Here is an 11,443-nt window from a genome sequence, read left to right on the forward strand (position 1 = left end):
GTTTCACTAGCTGTAGACGACAGTGTCCGCTTTCCACTATTCATTGTTAATAAGGAGCGTCTTTTCAAGCGTCTTTTCAAGCGTAAAATTTTGGATAGTCAATGGAGATAAACGTAGCAGCTTTACAAATGTGCTTATTTCTTCAAACGTGACTATTGATTTGCTACGTAGAGCGTGACGGGTTACGGTTTAACGGTACTTGCTATGCGTTCATACCCGCTAAAACTAGTATCAAGTGGGAAAAAATACCCCACCCGGCGAATTTATCTGTGAGAATTTTAAAGTTTATCAAATTACTTATTTTGTTCGCATTTCGTTTTATACGTACAATTTCATTGATTCACAAATCCATTATTTTCACTAATTGCACACTTTTCACACTTCAGATCGCACTGATTGCATATGTTTTTAGAAAAACTAAGTTCTACATTTTGTTTTGCATTGTTTACAACCGGAACCGGAAAAACAAAAAAAAATTATATTATAATTGTTGCAATAATTAAGTAGTGCATCCAAAAAAATCAATCGTAAAACGAGTTACATGTTCCTAGCTTAAAGATCTAGCATCTTATTATTTTTGTTTTCTAACCACAGGAATTTAAAGCTGGTTCGGTGGCTGTGCGACGTCATTGGGGAAGTTCACAACTACGGACCCGGATACGACATGTTCTGTGACGTCACCTGTGACAACAGTCTATGAGATCAGAAAAATTGCGTCACCGACCGATCCCTAGAAACCGGGTAACAATTTAGTCAAAAATAAATGAACCGCGCTCTGTGAAAAAAAGGGGTTAAATTCATGTGCGTAAAGTGTCATCTAATATTAGCCTGTGCAGTATGTATCAGGAACGACTCTTTTCGCTTTTATGATATTTTTCGTTTCAAGAAAGTCTCTTCTTGGCAAATTGTCCTGTTAAGGCGAAAAGTTTCGTCCTTGATGAGCCTGTACAGGACCGCGCAGGATGATCTGGGACGACACTCTACCCACATGCCTAAACCCCCATTTTCACAGAGGGCGGTTCATATAAATATTTGAACTGTTACTGTAAGTATTTAACTTATTTTTATATGTCAGTATTTAACACGTCTTAGTAAACGTAACTCATACGAGCCTCGTTCTTGGAAAACGGGGCTTAATGCATGTACGTACAGAGTCGTCTCAGAATAGCCTGTGCAGTCCGCGTACGCTCATCAGAGACGAGATTTTCCGATTTGAAATATTAATTGTGAGGGCTGAAATCTAGTTCCATTGTATTACAGAGTTCGAAGTGTAGATCAGAAACGCCGTTACCCAGGCGTCTATCGACTTCAATGACTAGGCTGTTCCGCTGCCGCTAACAATCAAGTGCACAGACGGAAACCTTGTCAATGACATCACGGGGACGTTTAACGTCAACATCGTCGACTCGGTAAGTTGCGTTCACGTTTTTAACCCATGTATGCCTAGTGGACTCTCCCATCCTTCTAGATGGGATCAAGTTCTTTCCAAAATTAGGGATGTACAGTATATTTATAACTATAGTTAGAATATTTCTTACAGAAATTCATTTAAGCATACAGCGCAGATCCTGATGAGACACCGCATCATTCGACGTCTCATCTGGGTCTACGCTTTTTACCAAGGTCTTTTTACTAGACGCTAGACATACATGGGTTAAAGGATATGGAAATCCTAATGAATTGCTTGAGGAGCATTATTCTGTTTGTATATTGTGTACGCTCTTTCAAAAACGACCAATCCTGATTTTTTTAAATACATTCTCAAGAACTGATGCAATTCATACAAACATTGACACTTCGTTTCGAGTGTTTGTCGCTTGAACCCAAAAACGCAAATTGCGCGTAGCTATGCCGGCAGCAACAACTTATTCCGAGTCTATAATGTTTGACATATATATTTGCTATCGAGAGAAACATTCATTTTTCGGCTTGAGCCGATGTTGTTGGCTTGAGGGTTTAACAAAGTTTTGTTGAAAGATACGAGCCTATTTCTGAGAAGACCGGGTTTGATGCGTGGGACTTTTAAAGTGTCGTCCCATATTAGCCGGTGCAGACAGCACTGTTTTGGACGTGTGGTCTTCGATTATTGATAAAAAGTATTGACTTGACTTTGTTCTAGCTAGAAATTCAGTGAATATCCATGCCAAATGGTAACTAGTAACAGATAATCTTCGATAGTGATGACGTAATATCCTGTGTAATGTTTTTATTATTTGACTTCAGCCACCGGCTTTCACTGCACTGCCTGCTACCGGATCTAACATTTTCGACGGTCTCAAACACGCCACCGAAACCCTTCACACATTCAGCGTCACCGATAGCGACGACACTGTTACGTGCTCTGCAAGAGCGCCGGAAAACGCCCTTTTTAAAGTGGTCGCCGGCGTGGCACCAAGTAATAAACTGGAAAAATCAATACCAATTTAATCCTCGTTCTGGGAAAACTGGGCTTAATGCATGTGCTTTAAAAGTCGCCCCTGGGCGGACCAAGGCTAAAAGGTGACGACACTTTTCACTTTTATATGTTGTTTTCCTTTTTATGAAGTCGATTCTACACGAAAATCCAGCTTAAGCGGAAATTGTCGTCCCTGATTAGCCTGTGTAGACTGCACATGATAATCTGGGACGACACTTTACGACCATACATTAGGCCTAGTTTTCACAGAAAAGACTCAATGGAGTCACGGATAAATGCGTTTTAAGGTCACATCAGTTTAAGTTTTATATGACCTCGTATATAATACTCATTTTAAATTGGCTAAGTCAGATAACGCGGAAACGTTATTTTCTACTGTGACCTCGTATATAATACTCATTTTAAATTGGCTAAGTCAGATAACGCGGAAACGTTATTTTCTACTGTATGCAATCACAGTTGTGCCTTTTATCATACCGTTATGGTGATATCAACGTTATACACGATGCAGGATCAACGGGGTTCACAGCGCTTTACACACGAGCGGGGCAGAATGTAAACACAACGTTAAGAACTTTATTTTGTAAATATCTTAAGTTGTTGAGATACATTTGCACAAATCTTTTGTCAACAAGTATAAGGCGTTGTCAGTCGCTGTAACACGTTGTCAATTAGTATAAGGCGTTGTCAGTAGCTATTACACGTTGTCAACCAGTATAAGGCGCTGTCAGTCGCTGTAACTCGTTGTCAACCAGTATAAGGCGCTGTCAGTCGCTATAACACGTTGTCAACCAGTATAAGGCGCAGTCAGTCACTATAACACGTTGTCAACCAGTATAAGGCGATGCCAGTCGCTATAAAACGTTGTCAACCAGTATAAGGCTCTGTCAGTGGCTATAACACGTTGCTACCAGTATAAGGCGCTGTCAGTCGCTATAACACGTTGTCAACCAGTATAAGGCGCTGTCAGTCACTGTAACACATTGTCAACCAGAATAAGGCGCTGTCAGTCTTGATAACACGTTGTCAACCAGTATAAGGCTTTGTCAGTCGCTATAACACGTTGTCAACCAGTATAAGGCGTTGTCAGTCGCTATAACACGTTGTCAACCAGTATAAGGCGCTGTCAGTCGCTGTAAAACTTTGTCAACCAGTATAAGGCGTTGTCAGTCGCTATAACACGTTGTCAATTAGTATAAGGCGCTGTCAGTCGCTATAACACGTTGTCAACCAGTATAAGGCGATGTCAGTCGCTATAACACGTTGTCAACCAGTATAAGGCGCTGTCAGTCTTTATAACACGTTGTCAACCAGTATAGGCGCTGTCAGTCTTTATAACACGTTGTCAACCAGTATAAGGTGCTGTCAGTCGCTGTAACACGTTGTCAACCAGTATAAGGCGTTGTCAGTGGCTATAACACGTTGCTACCAGTATAAGGTGCTGTTAGTCGCTATAACACGTTGTCAACCAGTATAAGGCGCTGTCAGTCGCTGTAACACGTTGTGTACCTGTATAAGGCGTTGTCAGTCGCTGTAACACGTTGTCAACCAGTATAAGGCGTTGTCAGTCGCTATAACAGGTTGTCAACCAGTATAAGGCGCTGTCAGTCTCTATAACACGTTGTCAACCAGTATAAGGCGCTGTCAGTCGCTATAACACGTTGCCAACCACTATAAGGTGCCGTTAGTCGCATTAACACGTTGTCAACCAGTATAAGGTGCTGTCCGTCGCTATAACACGTTGTCAACCAGTATAAGGCGCTATCAGTCGCTATAACACGTTGTCAACCAGTATAAGGCGCTTTCAGTTGCTATTACACGTTGTCAACCAGTATACGGCGCTGTCAGTCGCTATAACACGTTTTCAACCAGTATAAGGCGCTGTCAGTCGCTATAACACGTTGTCAACCAGTATAAGGCGCTGTCAGTCTTTATAACACGTTGTCAATATAAAAATATTCAGCAATTAAGATGTTATCAATAAGGGCACATTGTGATCCAGCATACTGTACCAATAGAGGATCGAAAACAGCGGATGCTCGTGAAAGGGCAGGGCGGCCTTTGGAAAGGGCAGTGTGGCGCTAAATTGCTTTGAAAGGGGGCAGTGTGGCGCTACAAAAAATGGCATGGCGCCGCACCACGGTATAACGGCATGGATAAACACTGTACTGATGTCTGCTGCCAAGTGTCATGATTCATGGGCAGTCAGATGATTTGTTGAGATATTTAGAATTAATAACTTGCAATCTAAAAAAATAAACACAATAAACGTTGTCATGTAGTAATGAATTCGGTTTTATTTAAAATATAAAAACAGTCATCTCCAAGTTTAAATTTGAATTTGTAGTTAAGTCAAATACATTTTCCTCCAAAACACGCGTTATTACTGGGGACCTTTGGATTGGAAAAAACAACGTTATTGCGTTTAAAACTGGGAAATTGATATTGTTTTTTTTTGTGCATACAAATGCCTTAAAATGAAGAATAATTTTGTTTTCAAATATTGCATTTACTATGTTAAACTGTTATAGCTAAACTAGGAAAATAACTAAATGTTGCAATTTATTATAAAAAAAGATATAAATATTTGTTAATAATTTTTGTTTAAAACTTTAATTTGTAAATTTCAGAAAAATATGAACATTAAGGGTTAGAAATGATGCCGAATTTTGGCCTCAAATTTCACCAAAAATGACCATAGTGTGTTGTGTAATTTCAGGAAATCCTCCAGTAGGGATAAGAAGTTTATTGCGGCTGATGTTGACACATATCTCTATGAGGTTGGGGGAAACATTGGTGAACGCTGCCTGCCGGACAACACGAACATGTCGGCTCTGTACAAGGTCAACCCCAACGCTGAGTGGGTCTTGAAACACAGACAACGCATGAAAGCCGATTAACCGCGTCTTAAAATCGTTCGACAGAGACTGAAATTTTGCTGGCAAAGAGAATGGGCAAAACCTCGTATTTAGCTGTTCTGACAAAAGCCTTCCATCCCATTTCTTTGTATAGTTTCCATTTAGAGCTCCAATAACTATTTTGAGCTCCCATTTCTATTTAAAGCTCACTTGTGTTTTTAGAGCCCTAATGTCTGTTTAGAGCTCCAATTTATATGTATTGCTCCCATTACTATTTAAAGCTTCTTTGTTATTGTATGTTTTATGCAAAGTATTATACATGTATTATAATTACTGATGCTGGCCCTTTTTGACCCATATCCGACAGTGTTGTCCCATTTCATTTAATGTTATGTGCATCACAAATGTTGCGCTAAGTTGTTTCTTGTGTTTGTATACTTGATGATTATTAGGAATATGTACTATAATAGTAAATGTGGTTATACACATGTTATTAAATACGTCTGAAGATTAAAGGGTGTGTTTGCATTTTTTGTTGTTGTCAGACTTAATCCTTGTATAAATTTGTATTTGGGACAACAGGGCTTAATGAATGTGCGTAGAGCATCTTTCCAGAATAGCCAGTGCAGTCCGTTCGGGCTAATAAGGGTGGACACTTTCCGGCGGATTTTTTAAGCGTAAAGGAAGTAAACAAAAATCCCGTCTATACGGGAAGTGTCGTCCCTGATTAGCCTGTGCGGACAGCATTAAGCCCTGTTTTCTCAGAGTGCGGCTCATTATAATCCATGTTTGCGATTGAATAGGAATACTTAAGGGTATTTACCATACACTCCCTGGTTTAATGAAAGAACTTTCTGACGTAAATTCCATCACCAGCACATATTGGGCATTCCACACTTTATAGCTGCTTAATTTTTCGAGCCATTAAAACATACCAACATAAAATCATGTAAGTTACCTTTGTACCCATTGATCTCCATACTCAAATACTGTAAACTTAACTCAAAAACAAAAAATGACAGAAAAAGATCATGTCCCGAATAATATTACGTTTTACAGTATAGACTTCAATGACAAGTTTTATTCCAAAATTATATTTTAGCACCGCTCTGTGAACAGAGGGTTTAATGCATGTGCGTAAAGTGTTGTCCCAGATTAGCCTGTGAAGTCCGGACAGGCTAATCAGTGACAACATTTACCGCTTTTATGATATTTTTCGTTTTAAGGAACTATGTTCTTAGCAAACATTAATTTAGGCGGAAAGTGTCATTCGGACCGCTTATCTGGAACGACACTTTTCGCACATGCATTAAACCCCCTTTCCACAGAGCTAGGCTCATTTAATTTGCGTTAATCTTTCATCTTTACTTTATTTGTAGAAACCATACGATCATCCTACTGGTTCTACCCTGGGTTTTTTGTCTGAAAATATTAAAATTAATACACACATCAATGTATTAACATTACAGACACTCGCTCGTTGAATCAATATTGCCTTGAGCTAAGCGAAAAGACTTTTCAAACACAAAAGTGCGAACACACACTATTATTTAAGGGCTAACTGTATCCGATAATCAAAACCAAAATCTTGATCCGCGAAACTAAATGACTGATTGACTGAGTGAGTGACTTTGTGATTGAGTGAGTGAGGGAGTGATTGAGTGAAGGAGTGAGTGTGTGAGTGACTGACTAAATGAGTGATTGATATGCATCTATTTTAAATGTATTCTTCACCATTAAGGCATAATAATGAACGTATCGAAACTACTTGAAACGCATCCCTGGGTTCTCCCTGTGCTTTGTGTTGGAAGCTTAAAGTGATATTATGGGCATCTAACAGTATGAAGGCGTCTATCGCAACCGTTATGTTTATTTCTGGTGTTTTCACTTCATATACACTTATATTTGTTAATGCAGCATCAACATACTAAAAACAATATGCTGGAAAGAGCAAAATAATCCATTTGAATGTCAACCGTAATTTCGTTTTGACAACTGACGACAGAAATGATTCGGTGAACGATGTGAGTCTAAATGTAGTTTTCATGCAGATTCGTTCATACGACACAAAGACACAATTTTGTTTTACGGATCGTTTCGGCTTAGAGGACTGGGTGAGTCATGTAAAATATAGAAAATAATACATATTTTTTTTATAAACAACTGGTAGCAAGATGAGTAGTAGATAATGGGTCAGTTACCACATTATTAATAATTCTTTTGACCTGTTTATTCTTTTCAGCTCAATTCAACAGTGAAAAAATGCCCATACTATCACTTTAACAATTGTTTATATTCACATTGTCTTGTTTATCTATTCATCCATTCATTTTTTAACATGATCGTCCGTGTTAGTGAGATAAATAACTCTCAAATCTTGAATGCAGCGATTAGATGTAATGAAATGTTTTATTTTCCGTAGTTCAAAATACAACAAATGCTTAAATATAATGGTTAGACTTAACCACCAATCAGTCAAACATCAATAATTCTTTAAGGGGTCCATATATCGGAAAAGTAGCACCGGAATCGGATTCAGGAAGACAAAATCACATAGATTGGACTATCTTATTGTTTTATTTCACTGGAATGTAAGGTGTACTGGGTTTTGCGCTTCTGTTAAAAGAGTGCTGCATTCTTATCGAAATGCACAATTTAAACTAAATAATTCTTTAACGAGTCGAGATATCGAAAAATTAACACCGGATTCGGATTCAGCGACGAAAATTCATTGAGATTTCACTATCTTATTGTTTGATTTCGATGGAGCGAACGAGCTAGCGAGCGAGCGTATTTTATTTGTGCACGTAAATAGGACTTCACGAGAAAAGGGTGCTTAATGCAAAACATTTTTTGATTATAACTTTTTTTTTTTTTTTTTTTTTCATTTTTTTTTTCAAACTTTTAAACAAAACTATAAACTGTTTATGTTTTATTAAAAAAAAAATAAATTTTTTTTCATTATATGATACATATGTATTTTTTATTTATTTTTTAAAAATTGATAACTTTTGAACGGCTGTAGATATCTTAAAAATTCCAACGAACTCGTGATCAGCGTGGTCATAGGCATATAGAATTAAACATCTGTTTATTTTATTTCAACTTTATTTTTTAATGAATAAATTAGTTATTAATGTTTTAAATGTTACGGACATGACATTCCGCATCTATCGCTTCAATATCATGTTCTTCATTCTATCCAACAGTTCTGCATTATGAAACAAACGTTTACAATATAGTTAAGAAACTAAATCACTCGCATCATGCCAACAACTGAGTCTGGGATTGAAGCCGGATCGCCTTGGTGAGAAGCGTGTATACCAACCACTGCGCTGAAAGGACATGCACACGTGTTTTCCCAGAGCGAGGCTCATTTTGTCTTTCAAATGAATTGTGCTGATGCAGTACTTACTGATAAGTATTTCTTGACAGCTGATATATAGATATAAACGAGGGTCGCATGATAGGAAACATGGCTTAATGCACACGCTAATCTGGGACGACGCTTTACGCACATTATGCGACTCATATCTAATGCAAGTGTTTCTAGTTTTGACTCGAAAAGCAAAATAGGTTTGCCGAATGGTTTCCATGGGCGAGTCTTGGCCCGATGTTCTACAACGCGGTCGCTAGTTTCGAATCTCTGACGACGACATTATCAGTGTGTTCTTTAAAGTGATATTATGGGCATTTTTCACTGGTGAATGAGCTGAAAAGAATTAACTGGTCTATAACTACACAAATAATCCGTTTTTCCAGGTTTTCGAATCCAATGACCTTAATGAGCCCATTCTAACGCGTTTCCGCAAAAATCCACGGACTTTCAACAACAACAGCGTTGTGTCTACTCGCTGTATTAGAACTAGGCGCTTGTCCCACGTTTGTGATGATAGGCGTTACAAACGCTATATTATTTTATTGATTTCGATAGATAATTATCCATAAACGATTACATATTTTAAAGACTGTTCCAAATCACGAGTGCTCTTTTGCTCGTGTGAGTAAAATGCATGCATTCTGTCGTTGAATCAATGATACATTTTTAAAAAAAAGGCCTTTTGCCAAACTGTGAACAAGACCATATAAGATCACAAAATTATGGATAAATTATGAACAATCTTTATCAGAAACCCATATCAACTCTAAAGCAATCTTTGTTTTACATCAATTAATGTTTTATTATTCAAGAGTTCCAAGTGTGGATCAGTGCCGCAGTTACTCAAGCGTCTATAGACTTCAATGACCAGGCGGTTCCGTTGCGGTTGAAGATCACGTGTACGGACGGAAACACCGCCATCACGGGAACGTTCAGCGTCAACATTGTCGACGAGGTTTGTATTTTATCATTTGAGTCGCGTTCTCAGGCTTAATGCATGTGCATAAAGTGTCGTTCCAGATTACCCAGAGCAGTCCGCACAGGCTAATCAGGGACAACACTTTCCGCCTAAACTTGATTTACGGTAAGGAGGGACTTCCTTGAAACTAAAAATAGCATAAAAGCGGAAAGGGTCGTCCCTGATTAGCCTGTGCGGACTGCACAAGCTAATCTGGGACGACACTTTACGCACATGCATTATGCCCAGTTTTGTCAGAACAAGACTCATTTATCATCCGATGAAAATCGATGGTATAACAACGGAAAATCGATGGTATAACAAACAAAGTATAGACATGAGGTCTTTACTATCGCTATTTTTGGATCAAACACGGATTTTTCTAAAAATTGGAGAATCTGTTTTTTTCAACTACGGAAGAACAAAATTGTCAAAAAAAAGCTCTATTTGATTATTTTTTATAGAAAAATGTAGGTAAAAATAGGATAATTAGAGCCTTGCACTACCACGGTTCTTAGCCCCGAATGAATCTCTATTCAAAACTCATATTTATATTTTCTATTTAAGTCCGCGCTCTGAAAAAACGGGTCTTAATTCATCTGTGTAAATTGTCGTCCCATAATGATATTTGCCAGTGCAGTCTGCACATGCTACACAGGGACGACTCTTTCCGTTTTTTGTGTGTGGATTTTTACGTTGAAAGGGAGTCTCTTCCTCGCGAAAATCTACATATTGCGAAAAAAGTCGACCCTGATAAGCCCTTGCGGACTGCACTTTAGACACATTCATTAACAGGGTGCACAGTCAACGGGGTTTGCCGTGTTTTACACACGTTTTTTTTCTTTGCGATATAAGCCGCCGGTGATATCACCACTTCCGGCGAGCGGAACGGCTATCAACGACGGTCTACAGACGACCGCTGCAATTCTCCACACGTTCAGAGTGACAGACAGCGATGACGCCGTAACGTGCTTCGTGAGACCGCCTCAAAACGCCCGTTTCGAAGTGGTAGCCGCCACTAGCCCAGGTTGCCTTTCGTCGAATTTTAATGTTACAAAAGTGGCTAAACTGAAATTAATTTTATTTTATGTAAAACACATTTGAAATGAATTATAACTCAATACCGCATTGTCTCGTGTTACGAGTATAAGTTAATATCCCGTTTTTTGGAATAATTTTCTCGTTTTATCTAGATTGTATCCAATTTTCTTCAACTATTCATGAGCCGCGCTCTGGGAAAACGGGACTTAATGCATGTGCGTGAATTGTCTACCCTGATTAGCCTGTGCAGTCCGCATAGGTTAATCAGCCACGACTCTTTCCGCTTAAAATAAATGTTTGAAAAATACCATAAAAGCCCCGTTTTTTTTCAGAATGCGGGTCATATTTCTGCACGTAAGTTTCTAAAGTATATCATGCCACGAGTTTCTTTCTTCTCCCGCTAGAGCAAGAATCTCCTTTCCTCCAGTAGTCAGTAGACAAACAAATTCCCATAGTTACTTATTTCGGCGAGTTATTTTTTAACCGACCGATGCCTTATTATTGTTTTCAGCGTTCAATATCCGCGTTAAAGCGGGGGCGACTTTATCGGCCGCCGATGGACCTCACGTCATAAACGTGGATTGTTCAGATAGCGTCAACACCGTCAATTCCACGTTCACACAGCCAGCCTGTATCAAGACGGTAGGCAATTTTATGTTACCCCCCCCCCCACCCCCCGCAAACAAAGGGTTTATTAACAAGTGTACTGTTACCTATTTCACTTTAGCCGCCGACTTTTGTTATATCATGAATGAAGCCTTCTAACACGCAATGATGTATTACGTTTATAT

General features: G+C 38.8%; 1 long non-coding RNA gene across 1 annotated transcript; it reads left to right on the forward strand.

Annotated features, from left to right (window-relative positions):
• The first annotated feature begins 555 nt into the window (after positions 1 to 555).
• LOC127864380 (uncharacterized) lies at positions 556 to 2,464 on the forward strand. Its single transcript, XR_008041835.1, has 3 exons — positions 556 to 741; positions 1,261 to 1,409; positions 2,224 to 2,464. It is a non-coding gene; the product is annotated as an uncharacterized LOC127864380 (long non-coding RNA).
• Positions 2,465 to 11,443: the final 8,979 nt, after the last annotated feature.

The sequence above is a fragment of the Dreissena polymorpha genome, chromosome 1 (genome assembly GCF_020536995.1).
Source record: "Dreissena polymorpha isolate Duluth1 chromosome 1, UMN_Dpol_1.0, whole genome shotgun sequence".
In the NCBI taxonomy this organism is placed as follows: Eukaryota; Metazoa; Mollusca; class Bivalvia; order Myida; family Dreissenidae; genus Dreissena; species Dreissena polymorpha.